Consider the following 17,476-nt stretch of genomic DNA (forward strand, 5'->3'; position numbering starts at 1 on the left):
AGTGTAGTTTACAGCTCATGCCCTTAAAAAAGAAAAATGAGTAATGGAGAATCATTCATTCTTTCTTTCTTTGTATCTTTCCTCAATTAGTATGCTTGTTTTTTAACAGACGGGCCATTATTTGATGTGGCTCTCTCAACCAACCAAAACTGCTGATAGCCCCACTCTTTCAATTAGTATGTTAAATTGCATATGAATTTGGACAGATACAGGATGATTCGATCCAGTGGTGATTAGTGTTAATGGTGTAAGACAGTAGGTAAGAGAGGAGCATGTTCGGTGGGGTAAAGGGTAGAAACGTTATTTCACTTACATGTGCATGTATAGTTTGGTGTGTCGGTGAATGGATGATTCATCAATTCAATTACTTAGGGGGTCTTGGATGTTTTTCCTTCTCTCGTAATAATAGTAATCTAAAACAACCAAAAACTGAAGTTTTTTCTACGTTGCGTTTAAAGTTTTGGGTATCATCTTTCATATAAATTATTTCAATTATATATTTTATGTTCTAAACGCTTGGTTTGTCAATATTTTTCTAAAAAAGAAAAAAAAATTTATATCAAATAATCTTATGAAAGAATAGATATGATTTAATATTAATATAATCTAATCTAATCAAAAAATTGTGATTGTCATATGACAATATTTATATAAAACTATAAAAAATCAAAATAAAAGAATATTTTATATCAAATTGTTTTCAAGTATTGTTTATAGCTCATGCCTCAGCTCCTGCCATATTCATTGTAGCCGGATGTCTCACTTTTATTTCCCCAGCTCCCCCTCCATACTGTCACGGGTTCATTTTTTCCAAGCAAAGTTATAAAAAGGGAAATTTTAAAAAATGGCCAAAATGCCCTCCCATAAGCAAAAATACCCAAAATCACTATTTCCAAGCCAAAATCCCCAAAATCACTGCTCCAAAAAAAAAAATGCCTATGACTTTTTTTAATACCAAAACTACCCTTCCCCTCGTATTTATATAACTCTCCCACTTACTATGGGGTTTTAATGTAATTTTAGATATATATGAGGGGTTTTTGGATATTTTACATTATAAAGACATTTTTGATAGGGAGAAGGACTATTTCCCACCCATGTTTTGATGCATTCTCAAATTGGCACCCACGGCAGATGAAAATCCAGTTTTCCCACCTGTGAGCTGTTAAAATGGATGATTTCTGTTTGCATAAGGGTAAAATGTCTATTTTACCCTTGTTAGATGAAATGACAAAAATACCCTCTGCAAAATTCATCCCAAAATTGTTGTGAGGGTTTTCCTTCACCCCCCTTAGGTTTTATAAACTAACATTTCACCCCCAACCTAAAGTTTTTAAACTTTGAAAATTAACATTTTCACCCCCAAACCTAGGGTTTCCAAATTTTTCAAAAAACAACCGTCCCCCATAACTTTCAAAACTAGCAGTTTCACCCCCATTCTTCAACTTCATCTCCCGACGTCGTCTCCGGCGTAGTCACCTGCCTCCTTGTGCGACGGCGGTGGTGGCCGAAGAAGGAAGAGATGGAGATCTCCTTCTCCTGGTGCACGGTGCGACGAAGAGACGGAGATCTCTTCGTCGCACAATGCGACGAAGAGACAGAGATCTCTTCGTCGCACGCTTCGTCGCTCCACCCAGACGACGAAGGACGACTCTTCGTCGTCCTTCGTCGCTCGTCGCGTCGTCCAGACGCTACGACGAAGGACGACGAAGCGTCGTCCTTCGTCTGTTCTTCCAGATCTGGACGACGCTTCGTCGTCCAGATCTGGGCGACGAAGGGTCGTCCTTCGTCGTCCTTTGTAGTCGGAGATCTCCCATCGATCGATTGCAGCGGCCGTCGGTGGTGGCCGGAGAAGGAAGCAAACCCTAGGGGGTGAAATTAAACTTTTCAAACTTTGAGGATGGGTTAGTTATTACTTTTTAAAACCTGGAGGGGGGAAACGGTAAAATTTAAAAGTTTTAAGGTTTTAAAAGCAAATGACGATTTTGCCCCTGTCCCTAACTGAAAAATTGGACGGCAGTTTGGTCACGGGTGGGAAAACTGGATTTTCATCTGCCGTGGGTGCCAATTTGAGAATGCATCAAAATATGGGTGGGAAATAGTGCTTCTCCCTTTTTGATATTTATTTATTTATTTCAAACTTTTTCTAAAATGTCAAAATTACCCTTCCCTTCATTTATATAACTCCCCTCACTCATTATGGGGGTTAAAATAATTTTAGATAAATATGGGGGGTTTTTGGATATTTTATATTGTAAAGACATTTTCATATTTATTTATTTATTTCAAACTTTTTCTAAAATGTCAAAATTACCCTTCCCCTCATCTATATAAACTCTCCTAACTCATTTTATTTACACACACTTCTCATATCACTCAAACACTCACTCTCACTTTCATTTTTTTTCAACATCAATTAGTAGGGATTCGTTCGGACGGAAGAAGTTCGTATTTCTGTGTTCGATTCGAAAAAATACTATTCATCAAAAAAAGGTATTTATGTCAATCTTAGTCTAAAACTTAATTTCAATTGTTAAGTTTAGTTTTTATGCCATAATATGGGGGTTAAATGCAATGCTTCACAAGTATAGGGGGTTAAAATAATTTAGGATAAATATGAGGGGTTTTTAGATATTTTACATTATAAAGACATTTTGATATTTATTTATTTATTTAGTTACTTTTTCTAAAATGTCAAAATTACCCTTCCTCTCATCTATATAAACCCTCCTCATTCCCTTTATTTACACACACTTCTCATATCACTCAAACACTCACTCTCACTTTCATTTTTATTCAACATCAATTAGTAGGGATTCGTTCAGACGGAAGAAGTTTGTATTTCTGTGTTCGACTCAAAAAAACACTATTCATCGAAAAAAGATATTTATGTCAATCTTAGTCTAAAACTTAATTTCATTTGTTAAGTTTAGTTTTTATGCCATAATATGAAGGTTAAATGCAATGCTTCACAAGTATATGGGGGTTAAATGTAATTTAGGATAAATATGGGGGGTGTTTAGATATTTTACATTATAAAGGCATTTTGATATTTATTTATTTATTTATTTAATTACTTTTTCTAAAATGTCAAAATTATCTTTCCTCTCATCTATATAAACTCTCCTCACTCCCTTTATTTACACACACTTCTCATATCACTCAAACACTCACTCTCACTTTCATTTTTATTCAACATCAATTAGTAGGGATTCGTTCGGACGGAAGAAGTTCGTATTTCTGTGCTCGACTCGAAAAAACACTATTCATCAAAAAAAGGTATTTATGTCAATCTTAGTCTAAAACTTAATTTCATTTGTTAAGTTTAGTTTTTATGCCATAATATGGGGGTTAAATGTAATGCTTCACAAGTATAGGGGGTTAAATGTAATTTAGGATAAATATGGGGGTTTTTAGATATTTTACATTATAAAGACATTTTGATATTTATTTATTTATTTATTTAATTACTTTTTCTAAAATGTCAAAATTACCCTTCCTCTCATCTATATAAACCCTCCTCACTCCCTTTATTTACACACACTTCTCATATCACTCAAACACTCACTCTCACTTTCATTTTTATTCAACATCAATTAGTAGGGATTCGTTCGAACGGAAGAAGTTCGTATTTCTATATTCAACTCGAAAAAACACTATTCATCAAAAAAATGTATTTATGTCAATCTTAGTCTAAAACTTAATTTCATTTGTTAAATTTAGTTTTTATGCCATAATATGGGGTTTAAATGTAATGTTTCACAAGTATAGGGGGTTAAATGTAATTTAAGATAAATATGGGGGGTTTTTAGATATTTGATATTATAAAGGCATTTTGATATTTATTTATTTATTTATATAATTACTTTTTCTAAAATGTCAAATGAAATGTTATTAAAATTAGGGCGCATTTTCATATTAAACATGGTAGGCGCATTATAATTGAAATTATAGGTTTTTTCGAGTTTCACTCCTTTAGGATATATCAATTCACATTTTCCAGATTTTTACAGAATTTTTCGGTTGTTGCCACACTAGGGTATTTCAACTTTTAGATTCCGAATTTCAGTTCCGTTTTTTCGAATTTCATCCCTTTAGGATATATCGATTCGTATTTTTAAGATTTCTGAAGAATTTTTCGATTGATGTTATTCTAGGGTATTTCAACTTTTAGAATTCAAATTTCAATTCTGTTTTGTTGAATTTCATCGTTTTAGGATATATCAACTTGTATTTTTCAGATTTTCGAAGAATTGTTCGATTATTACCATTCTAGGGTATTTCAACTTTTAGAATTTGAATTTCAGTTCTGTTTTTTTGAATTTTATCGTTTTAAGATATATCCACTAGTATTTTCTAGATTTCTGAAGAAATTTTTTATTATTGACATTTTAAAGCATTTCAAAGTATAAAATTTGAATATCTATTTCAAAGTATAGATATTATAAAAACGTTTTAAATGGAACGTTACAAATAGATAGATGCATTTTGAGGGGTAAAATAACATACGAAAGTGTTATATAAATTGTTATATAAATTGTCAAATAATTATAGGGGGATAAATAAATTATTAGAAAAATATTAGGAGTTTTTTTTAATTATTAATAATTGTACGACTGTTTTTCATAGTTATTATTGTTTTTTTTATTTTAAATGAATAATTATCTTCAAAAACTGGTCATTGCAGGATTCATAATTAAAATAGATGGTTATGCATCAGTTCGTTATCAGGGAGAATGGATTCAAGGTCGTAACAACACAATGAAATATGTTGGAGGAGCCAAACAATTGATTAAAATCCCTTATGGAACAACATTCGAGGGATTTATTGAGCTTTTGACGGAGTCTTGCAGTATTGATCCAATGAAAAACTACATTCAAGTATCAATGAAGCCAAGAAAAATTGAGCTCGACGGCCCCATCCAGATCCAAAATGATGAAGATGTCCAGGGTCTTCTTGAAATGTCCCAGTACTTTCAGGAATGTATTCCTCTATTTGTTACATGTACCCCAATTGAAGGGCAGGAGGATGAAGATGAAAACGAAAGTAGTTGGGTCAAAAGAGAATATGATTTGGAAAAGTTGATTGATTTCAGTAATGACCCGTTGTATATTGCAAACTCATGGGCTCATGGAGAAAAAAGATATAGTTCCCTATTGGGGTGACTTTGATGGAAATGATATGCCCGACATTCCTTCAGAAGATGTAGAGCCTCAGTATATGGCATCAGTTACCGAGGGTATGGATAGTTTACAGCTTGAAGATCCTATTTTAGGTGGTAGAAATTATTCTGGGCCATTTTTTGACAATGTCCCCACTGATCCATTTAGGTGGCTTCCTGATTTTCCTCCACAGCCATCAACATCATCAGGTAGTTCCAGATCGATCCGAGAGGAGCATGGTGTCAAGATAGGGGATATTTTTCATAATAAAGTCCAATTGAAAGACGCTGTGAAGCAATTCGCCTTATTGAAAGGATTTCAATTTGATGTCAAAAAGTCTGACAAGAAACGGTGGGAAATTAAGTGCACGGTCGAAAATTGTAAGTGGTATATACATGCAACCAAGTCCACTGTTGGTGATGTGTGGGGTATCAACTCTATGAATCCTACCCACACATGTTTAGTTGATCAAATCTTGCCACATCACAGACAAGCTGGCGCCCGAGCTTTAGGTCAATTAATGAGATCAAAGTTTGTGATGATTGATCGAATTTATCGGCCTAAAGAAATAATTGTAGACATCGCCGACCGATATAAAATTGATATTTCCTACTCACAGGCTTGGCGGGCAAGAAATTGGGCTATCAATTCATTGAGGGGTTCACCGGAGGAATCTTTTATGCTGTTACCAGATTATTGTTACAATTTACAACGTACTAATCCGGTCACCGTTACTGCTATTGAAACAGATGATGAGCATCGATTTACAATTTTTTTCATGGCGTTAGGATGTTCCGTTCGTGCGTTTAGTCAATATCTTCGCCCCGTTATTTGCATTGACGCTACTTTCCTTAAAGGTCGATATCTGGGGCATTTATTTATTGCGGTGGCTCTTGATGGTAATAATCAAATATACCCTATTGGTTTCGGTGTCGGCAAAAAAGAAGATCACGACACGTGGTGTTGGTTTCTTATGAGAATTAAAGAATGCATCCCTGACCTCTCTGAGCTTGCAATAATCTCCGATCGACATCATGCTATCTACTCGGCAATGGCTGAAGTCTTTCCAGATGTCCACCATGGATGCTGTTGTCATCACCTTTTGTGTAACATGCGGGCAAAGTATAAACGGGACTCAAAGGTATATTGTAAACAAGTAATTAAATTTATAACAGTTTATCATTTTTAAACATTTTGCTTACAATGAGTTTTCATATTTTTTACCATCTTACAGGTCGCGGGTGCATATTGGAAAGCCGCTAAATCATACACAGAGTCTGAATTTGGTTCGATGATGTAATCCATTGACTCAATGAACCCCCAAGCTGGAGCTTATCTACGGGATGTCGGCTTTCACCGTTGGAGTAGAGCGTACTTTCTAGGACATCGATACAACATCATGACCACAAATATTGCTGAGTCATTTAATGCCCTTGTCAGACACGCTCGGGGCCTACCTATAACCATACTTTTGGAGTTTATTCGTGGTACCATGCAACGATGGTTTTACGAGAGGAGAACCCATGCAAGTAAGTATCAAATCGATCTTAATTAAAAGTTGTCTCATATACTTTTTTCCACTTTGTTAATCATATTACCAAATGTATTCTTAATATTTTTTCCGAATTACAGGTGAATGTCATAACTTCCTCACCCCTTGGGCAGAAGAGAAGATCAACAATCGCCTTTCAAAGTCTGCAAGTCTAGAGGTTCGACCGATTACACCTACTCGGTATCAGGTTGTTGGATTTGGTGGATTCATGGGTATTGTGGACTTTGGTGACATGTCTTGCACGTGTAGAAAGTTTCAGCTTTCACGTATTTCGTGCAAGCATGCCATTGCCGTTGCACGACATATGAGACTGACGAATGTGCACGCATGGGTTCATCCATTCTTCCGCACCGATATTTACCGTGCAATATATCAGGAACCGATCAATCCTCTTGGAAATCAATATGATTGGTTACACTCACTGGAAGACAGAGTAATTTTGCCCCCCGTCCTCGATAGTCGTCGTCCAGGTCATCCATCCAATAGAAATCGACGTCCATCGCAAGGAGAAATTGTTACACCGAGGATTTGCAGTCGTTGCCATGAACCGGGGCATACACGAACCCAATGTAAATCCCCAGCACCGGTGCCGAGCTCCGCCCCCCAGCGTTCACATACAAAAGGCAAAGGAACGAGATCTTGACATGCTTATACTCAATTTTGTTTGTTATATGATTCTTCATTGATGTACTTCAGTTTTATGTAACCGATGTATTTTTATTATTGTTTCAAACGTGTAATTGTATTATCATTTGATGTAATAAATTTAGTGTTTCGTATGAGTTATTTCAGTATTACTTTATTTTCTCTAATTGTTTCAAGTGTGTAAATGTTTGAATAATCATACGTTTTTATTGTTTTTTCATGACAAGATTATTTAAAAAATGAAATCAAATACGATACACATCCATATATAACCACAAATAAAGTATATCATACATATATGCACATACAATAAATATATACATCTAAACATAGGAATAACGATAAATATACATCCGTGAGCTACTCGATACAGTGAAAATACAACTGCGTCGCTAATCGTCGACGCATAGAGGTAGACGACTCTCGGGGATAAACGTAGCTTCGTGCCAACACCAAACACTCAAAAAATCGCAACATAAAGACACCACAGTCACCGGAGCCTACCCCCTGCTGAGGGACATCTGACGCTCGATGCAAAGTCAGGGGATCACGTCGTGGAGTCATCCCAGAAGCTGTCCAAAAACTCGTCGCCTCTAATAACGCAGGAATAAAGGTCATGTATGGTCGCATGCGCTGCTCCAGAGTCCCTATATTCCCCGAAAATGAAACCTCTGAATCGTACACCGTAATCGACCACTCACAGAAATCTATAACTCTGACGACCCAATGTGCGTTCTCGAAGTTTATAGGGATGAAAACCTATAAACAATGAGACATTTTAGTTACTTATCGTTGTCGTTATGTTCTTGAATGTAATAGAAATATATATAAACTATACCTGATCGACCAGCCCCCATGGTTTGTATAACAATCCCGGGGTGTACGCTGCATCAACCATCCTCGTGAAGAGCCCCGAAAACTCAAACTCTCCAATCGGTGTGGTCTGCCAACTCTTCCAGGCCATCTCAATATGGCCTCCAAAGAATGTGTGGGCAGTCGTCCAACGCTGTGAGATAGTCGAGGGGTGATCGTCCTGCTGCCGACGTAATAAAGCCAAAAAGGAGTCCACATGCTAAAATGGTATAAACAAGTTCACGTGTTAGTTATTAATAAATATATCTAGCTTTTTATCAAATTATATAGTATAGACAACTCACATCGTCGGTCAACCACTCGTACAACTCTACAACAAGCCTCCAGAAGCTGTCCTTCGACTTCGACCTGATGAAGTAGACATCATGTGAGTCGGAAGCCGCAGCGCTGGTGTACCACGTGAGGAAAGATTCCTCACGCTCAGAGGCAGAGGATGGAATGGCCGTAGGTTGCCGTTTCACCCTCCCTTTGAGTGGATTCGTATACGGGGTGCGAATCAGCGGACCCTTCCGGACGATCCGACCACGTGTTGTACGAATCATCTGCATGATCCCAAAAAAATAATTAATTCATCATTCATCCTACGTAACAATTACCATTAATCGATTTATCTTACCTTCTCCAAGTATGCGGGAGGAGGTTTAGCTGGAGAATCATGAATCACGGTCAAGTCCACCACGCGTGCTCCCTCGGCGGACTAGAAAATACAAATTTTGAACATCTCAATGACCAATATATACAACATTTTATATACTAAGTATGATTGATATACCTCAATAGGGATGGCCTCAAAATCATCCTCCTGGAAGTCCTCCTCCTGTGAACCAATATCCACAAATTTTTTGGTCGAGCTCGGGATATCAGCAAGTAACCATAATCGCTCGTCCTGAAAAACAGTCAAAACATCATTAAATAAATAATATAATTGAAAAGACAGATCAATCAATGACAATTTAAAAATAAAGTTAACCTGAATTTCCGGGGAAGGTGTTCGGGGAGAACCCTCGATCGATGCAACAGAAGGACTAACTGGTGCGTCCTCCGGGCCACTACCCTAAGATATTAGTAATAATAACTTAATTAGTGTTATATTATATATAACAATACTATAATATACTAATGACATTTAACAATAAATATAAATTTGAAATATCATACGGACCTCGTGTCGGCGACGGGATGGTATTGCGGTATCAACGGGGGATGTCGGTGGGATATCCTCGTCCCTCTCCTGTGCGAATGTAATAATAGTTGTCAGAATAATAACACTGTAGACATTTTATATAAGTAATAAATTAAAAGTGGTTTTACAACCTGAGCGACGGAGGCTGGATATGTACGCGTGACGATGTCTTCCAAACGAGTCATACGATCCTCTAATCGAGTCATATGGGAAGAGACATCGTCACGTAATCGGGTCATCTGGGAAGAGATATCATCGCGAAAACTCGATATCTCACGTAAAATCGTAGCACCCCAATGCGCTAATGTAGCATCTAATGTGGAAAAACTGGGTGATACGAATGGGGGACACTGCTCGGTGGCATGATGGGTAGAATCGTCCTCCAGTCCAGGATGGTCCTCCACTCTAGGGTGGTCCTCCACTGCAGGATGGTCTGTCCGTGGGCTCTGAACAATAGGGGAACATATCGACTGATCCATAACAGGATGCTGAATAGGCTCCTCATGTGTCTCAGAAGTCTCGACGGGTACATCTGAAGGGCCTGAGGATGGAGAAGCCCCGTCTCTAGTAGCGACCGGAACCGAAGAAGATGAGAAAGAATCAGCATCGGGTAAACCGGTGTACTCACGAATCTCAGCGTACCACGGTAAACCCTCCTCGATCGATGATGGCTCAAGAGGGAATGTGACATCCTCCTAATGATGAAGATATATAAGTTGCAATAATTGTAACATATAATGAATTAATCGACTTATTAATTAACTAGTACATACCGGATCACCAGTGAAAATACGCCCTATATGAGTCCAACTAGGGACGTCTCGCATACACCACCTCAACATCCGGGGGGACGAATAGAGATCGACAAGGTCAATCCAATCGTATAACGTCTCTAGAGTCTCGTATATCCAAAACTGTAATATAATCATTTACGATGTAAATAAATCAATTTATATTTTTGTCAATGAATATATATAAATAATAATATAAAACTTACCTGAAATACGAAAGGAAATCCGTAAAGGTCGTATTTACGGATTTCCTGCATCCGTCCGGAACAGACTCTCTCACTCGCCTGTGACATAGAATCGTATGTCATCTGCCATACAGCGACGCCCCAAGGGTAAGAATTAAACTCGTCCAAATGATCAACTAACTGTAAGTACTTCGTGGACACCTTCTTTCGTCGATCATTGCCCAACAAAACCATGTGTAGAATATACAACAAGGCGAGCTTGACAGCATCAATATCGTCATCCCCTCATGGCCTTGACAAGAAAACACGCTCGATGTCGTGATACTGCACCTTCGGACAACCGCGAAAGTACGTAGATCTGATCCTATGTCCGGAGGAGTGAGGAATATATGAAGAAACATCAGTTCGGTGACTAAACGAAAGCCCTGTCACCAACGCAAACTCAAACGGGCTAAACCTCACATCAACCCCACTAATTTTAAACCAAAACTCGTCTCTGGCAAAGGGTGGATGTAACTGTCGAAGTAAAAATGCATGAACCAATATCCCGCAGAATTTGGTTTCGGGTAAACGAAGCAAGGACCCGAAACATGTCCTCTCAAATAGTCGCAGCTGACGAGGGGTCAATGTAGAAGAAATACGGGATAATGCAGTACGCTATGCACGAGATATCGCATCTGCCCGGAAGTGTCTGGACTCGTCGGGAATGCGCAGCTCGCTGTCAATCCATCTTCTTTTGCGAGAAATATCCTGTAACAATCACGTAAAATTTGTTAGACATTCATAAAAATAAATATGTAAACAAATGTATTAGTGAAAAAAACATAAAAAGATGAGAAATTCCAAATAATCAAAAAGGAAATGACAAAACTTAACAAATAAGAACTGAAATTCGAGTTCTATACGTTCAACTTCCGTAGAATGTTAACAATCGAAAAAGTTATCTTGAAATGACGAAAAATAGGAAAAACGAAACTGAAATTTTAATTTTATAGATTGAAATACCTTAAAGTGACGATAATCGAAAAATGGTTCAGAAATCTTGAAAATACGAATCGATATATCCTAAAATGGTTAAATTTGAAAAAACAGAACTGAAATTTGAATTTTATACGTTGAAATATCTTAAAGTAACGATAATCGAAAAATGGTTCGGAAATCTTGAAAATACGAATCGATATATCCTAAAATGGTGAAATTCGAAAAAACGGAACTGAAATTCGAATTCTATATGTTGAAATACCTTAAGGTGACGATAATCGGAAAATGGTTCGAAAATCTTGAAAATACGAATCGATATATCCTAAAATGGTGAAATTCGAAAAAACGGAACTGAAATTCGAATTCTATACGTTGAAATACCTTAAAGTGACGATAATCGAAAAATGGTTCAGAAATCTTGAAAATACGAATCGATATATCCTAAAATGGTGAAATTAGAAAAAACGGAACTGAAATTCGAATTCTATACGCTGAAATACCTTAAAGTGACGATAATTGAAAAATCGTTCGGAGATCTTGAAAATACGATTCGATATATCCTGAAATGGTGAAATTCGAAAAAACGGAGTTGAAATTCGAATTCTATACGTTGAAATACCTTAAAGTGACGATAATCGAAAGATCGTTCGGAACTCGTAAAAATACGAATTCATATATCCTAAAATAGTGAAATTCAGAAAAACGGAACTGAAATTCGAATTCTATACATTGAAATACCTTAAAGTGACGATAATCGGAAAATGGTTCAGAAATCTTGAAAATACGAATCGATATATCCTAAAATGGTGAAATTAGAAAAAACGGGATTGAAATTCGAATTCTATACGTTGAAATACCTTAAAGTGACGATACTCGGGAAATCATTCAAAAATCGTGAAAATACGAATCGATATATCCTAAAATGGTGAAATTAGAAAAAACGGAACTGAAATTCGAATTATATACGCTGAAATACCTTAAAGTGACGATAATTGAAAAATCGTTCGGAGATCTTGAAAATACTATTCGATATATCCTGAAATGGTGAAATTCGAAAAAACGGAATTGAAATTCGAATTCTATACGTTGAAATACCTTAAAGTGACGATAATCGAAAAATCGTTCGAAACTCGTAAAAATACGAATTCATATATCCTAAAATAGTGAAATTCGGAAAAACGGAACTGAAATTCGAATTCTATACATTGAAATACCTTAAGGTGACGATAATCGAAAAATCGATCGGAAATCTTCAAAATACGAATCGGTATATCCTGAAATTGTGAAATTCGAAAAAACGGAACTGAAATTCGAACTCTATCAGTTGAAATACCTATGAATGTCGCTAACCGAAAAATCATTTGAAAAATTGAAAAAACGAATCGATATATCCTATAAACGAAAAATCGAAATATTAAATTGAAATTACGTCATTACATCGTAAGTTGTGTCAAAAAGCACCAAAATTCAAAAACTCGAATTTAAAATTTGAAAAATACATATAGAAAAACCTAAAACAGAAAAAACGAATATAAAATTCGAAAACTACACGATCAGAAACCGTGGATAAGAAAAATCTCAATTTAACCATTCATGAAAATTCTTTAATTAAAAAGGTCCAATGTTATATCAAAAATTTCCATAAAACCCCCTATGTTGTAACGAATCTATCCGGCTCCCCAAGGTTTTAAAAAACCCACTTTAACCCCCAACTAGGACTTGCAAAAGACGCTGCCGTGGGAAAATTCGTCCTGCCGTGGGAAATTCCGTTCCCACGGCAGACTGCCGATCCATTCGGCAGCCAATTTCGGCCAATTTTTTGTCGTTTCGACCTCCGATTTTTACATAAATCAAATCTACATATTGTATAACATAAAACCCCTCAATCAATTCAACAAAAACAACCAAAAATCCAAACATTTTAAGCAATATTCAAAGCGTAAACCCTAAAATTTCAAACCCAAAATTCTCAATCAAATCTCAATAATATCAGCAATAACTTGATCCAAAAAAGATCACGAGAGATATACTAACCTTATTTGTCATTTGCGGTTACCAGAACGAAAGAAAATCGACGGAAATGACGTTCGCCATGGGATTGCCGTGGGAGGTGAGAAGCTTTGGAATTTTCTCTCGCTTGTACAGTGAAAATTTGCTGACTTTATATATGGGGGCAGTTTCGTCATTTCACAAAACATGGGCATTTTTGCTTAAACCTAAATTTTTTGGGCAATTTCGCTTTGACCCCTTTAATTTTGTCTATTTTTAATAATTTGCCTTATAAAAATGCTGCCCATGTGATGTAGTCAGAACTCAACTCCTCTACTTTTGGATTTTGTCATTTCCTGTTAGCTATTTTTCTCCCCTATCTTATATCAATTATTAGATTGACAAGTCAATAAAATTTATTAATTTATTATTTTCAAAAATATTATAATTAATCATTTATTTTCTGTATAAATTGAAAATATTTTATTTTTAATAATATTTCAACAACGTGACTTAAAATTATACTTTTTATGTGATGATATAGCTATTGGTAACCCCAAAAGCCTCAAAAGTCCGAAATTATATTTTTTCCTAAAATTTATTTCCATAAAATATATTCAAAATAAAACAAAAAATTATGTTGTTTTGTTTTTTACATTAAAAAGTTTTTTAAGTTGAAGGTTAGAATGTTTTTTTTATTATTTAGTCCCATTAAAAAAGTTTATTTAGGTTTCAATGAAATATTATTCTCATTAAAAAAATGTGAATAAATAATATACACTTAAAAATAAAAGAAAAATAAATTTTTTTACATCAATAAATATTATTTTGATAAAAATAATTTGAAACCAAGATACGTAATAGAGAAGTTATAAGAGAGTTGATGTTATTTTTTCTAATTTTTTGAATCATGATTCACTCAAAATATAGGTTTCATAACATTAATTGAGTTACAATGTTAACTCTTAAACATATCATTTATTCATCTAATTTACTTTTGTTATTAGAGTTAATTTAATTTATCTAAATTATAAAATCATTTTTTTTGCTCAAACAATAAAAACCATGTGTACTTATCACCAATCTACATATCAATGATGATGTATTATTATATAATTAGATAATTTTGAATTAAAAATAAAATAATATACAATTATATGATGACAAATCTTTATCAGTAACCTTATTGATACTTCTTATGAATGCATACTTAACATCACTTTAATTTGATCAAACTAAATTGATATTGTTATTTTGATAATATGAAACCATTAAATCAATTGAATTTACAACAATTGTACATAAAATTTTGGATAGAGTTGATTCTGTTTAAGTAATTCAAATTTAACCTTAAATTCAAATTAAATAAATCAAGTTTAAACAAAATAATTAAATTTATTTTTACAAATAATTTAAATTTAAATTAATTTGAGTAGAACCTAAAATTAAATTAATTTTAAGACGGAGTTGCCTCCGCCTATCTAAATTAATCGTATTGTCACAGAATTATCTTTTTCCAGGCAAAGTTATGAAAAAAGAGCCCTATGTGATGTAGTCAAGTCTCTCACTTTAGTATTTTCTCATTTCTTATATCAATTATTAAAATGACCGGTCAATAAAATTTACTGATTTATTGTTTTAAAAAAAATTATAATTAACCATTTATTTTTAGTATGTATTGAAAATGCTTTATTTATAATTTTTTAAATTTTAATAATATTTTCACAACATGTTTTAAAATTATACTCTTTCTATTGGTATAGTTATTTGTATCCCAAAAGAAACTAAAATTATACTGAGCGACATGTCGCAGTTGAATCTTTCTTTTAAAGTTTTGCTTCAAAATAAAACAACTTACACTTAAAAGGTATTTGGTTTGAGTAATATTTTATTACCAAAATAAAGAGGTTATCTTGAGGATAGATTATTTAGAAGATTATTACATATAAATGGTTACTATATTTAATAAAATTTGATAAATATAAATAATTATTTTGTTTGGTTAAAAATAATAAAATAATACCATTAAATTATTTTATTTAAATGTTCTTAAATATAATTATTTAAAAATATTTTTATATTATTTATTATATTAATTAAAAATAAATTTATTTTTATCTTAAAAAGTTAATAAATAAAATATAATTATAATAAAATTAGTTGTTTTAATAATTTTTTAATATTTAAAATAAAGACAATAATTAAGGTATTATAGATATTATTTATCATATCAATATTAATAATAATAAAATATTAATATTTTATTATTAATAAATTGATAAAAAAATAAAAAAAAATATTGTTTCGATAATTTTTAAATTTTCGAAATCAAACTTCACATAGGATAACTTTAAAGGTGGCCTCATCAATGGCAACATTGGGAGGAGTGTCATGATCCTGCCCCGCTGCAGCGGCTGCAGGGCCTGCCTGCCATTGTTCTGCTCCGCCCAGGTGCAAAAATAGGAACCAAAACTCAATTATTGAAGTGACCGATCTGTGAAAATAAAACTGAATACAGAACCATTCTTGGTATCTTTCCTCAACCCCTAACATATTTATTGTATTGGATGTCCCATCCATTTTCTCAGCTCCTCCTCCGTACTGTCATAAGATTACTTTTTTCGTGTAAAGTTATGGATACTGTGCCCCAGGTCCACACTTTTGAGTTTTCTCTTTTTTCTTTTTCCCCTATTTTTCTCCCATCACGCATTCTTATATTAGTTATTGAATTGACAGATCAATACAATTTACTAATTCATTATTTTCAGCAAAATTAAAATGTCCAAACGACTATTTTCCACCTCTAGTTTGCTGCAAATTTAATTATTTAATTATTTATTGTTAAAATTTTAAATACTTATATTTTTAAAAATTTTATTTTTATTATAAAAAATAAAAATATTATTTAATAAAAATATTTTAGAAACTAAAAATTTATCATATTTTTATTTTTATATTTAAAAATTATGTATACTTATCATCGATTTATATATCAATGATAAAATATTATTATACGATTAGATGATTTTGAATTAAAAATAAAATAACACACAATAATATAATAATAAATCATTATTAGTATCTTTATTGGTACTTCTTATGAATACATATTTAACATCACTTTAATTTGATCAAACTAATTTGATATTGTTATTTTAATAGTATAAAACCATTAAACTAGTTAAATTTATAATAATTATATATGAGGTTTTGAATAAGGTTGAATTTGATTTTAGTAGTTTAAACTCAAATTTAAGCTTAAATTAAATAAATCGAATTCGAATAAAATGACTAAACTTGTTTCTATAAATAATTTAAATTTAAATTAATTCAAATAGAATCTAAAATTAAATTAATTTTAAGACAAAGTTACCTCCGTTTATCTAAATTAATTGTACTGTCACGAGATTATCTTTTTCTAGGCAAAGTTATGAAAAATGCACCCCATGTGATGTAGTCAAGTTCTCTACTTTTGTATATTCACATTTCTTAGATCAATTATTGAAGTGACCGATTAGTAAAATTTATTAATTCATTGTTTTCAAAAAAATTATAATTAACCTTTTATTTTCGGTATGAATTGAAAATATTTTATTTTTAATTTTTTAAATTTTAATAATATTTTCATAATGTGTTTTAAAATTATACTCTTTGTGTGATAATATAGTTATTTGTACCTTGTAAGAAGTTAAAATTATATCGAGCAATATGTTACAGTTGAATCCTTCTTCTGAAGTTTTGCTTCAAAATAAAGCAATTTGGGATAACTTTTAATGGTGGCCTCATTGATGACAACATTCGGAGGAGGGTCATGCAGCGACTCCTCATCCCTCTACCCATTGTTCTGCTTCACTTGACAAAAATCAATTATTGAAGTGACCAATAAGCAAAAAATAAAAATGAATACATAACCATTATTTCCTCAACTCTTCCTCTGTACTATCATGGGTAATGTTTTCCAGGAAATGTTAAGGAAAATGTGCCCATATGATATAGTCAGAACTTAAATCCTCCACTTTTGTATTTTGTCTATTTTTCTCTCCATCACACATTCTTATATCAATTATTAAACTGACTAGTCAATAAAATTTAATAATTTATTATTTTTAATAAA

General features: G+C 33.4%; 1 protein-coding gene across 1 annotated transcript in view; it reads right to left on the bottom strand.

Moving 5' to 3' along the window:
• The window catches only part of LOC123220648, a 67,420-nt gene that overhangs the window by 39,122 nt on the left and 10,822 nt on the right, over nucleotides 1–17,476 (bottom strand). The window lies entirely within an intron of this gene.

This window comes from Mangifera indica, chromosome 7, assembly GCF_011075055.1.
Source record: "Mangifera indica cultivar Alphonso chromosome 7, CATAS_Mindica_2.1, whole genome shotgun sequence".
Classification (NCBI taxonomy): domain Eukaryota; kingdom Viridiplantae; phylum Streptophyta; class Magnoliopsida; order Sapindales; family Anacardiaceae; genus Mangifera; species Mangifera indica.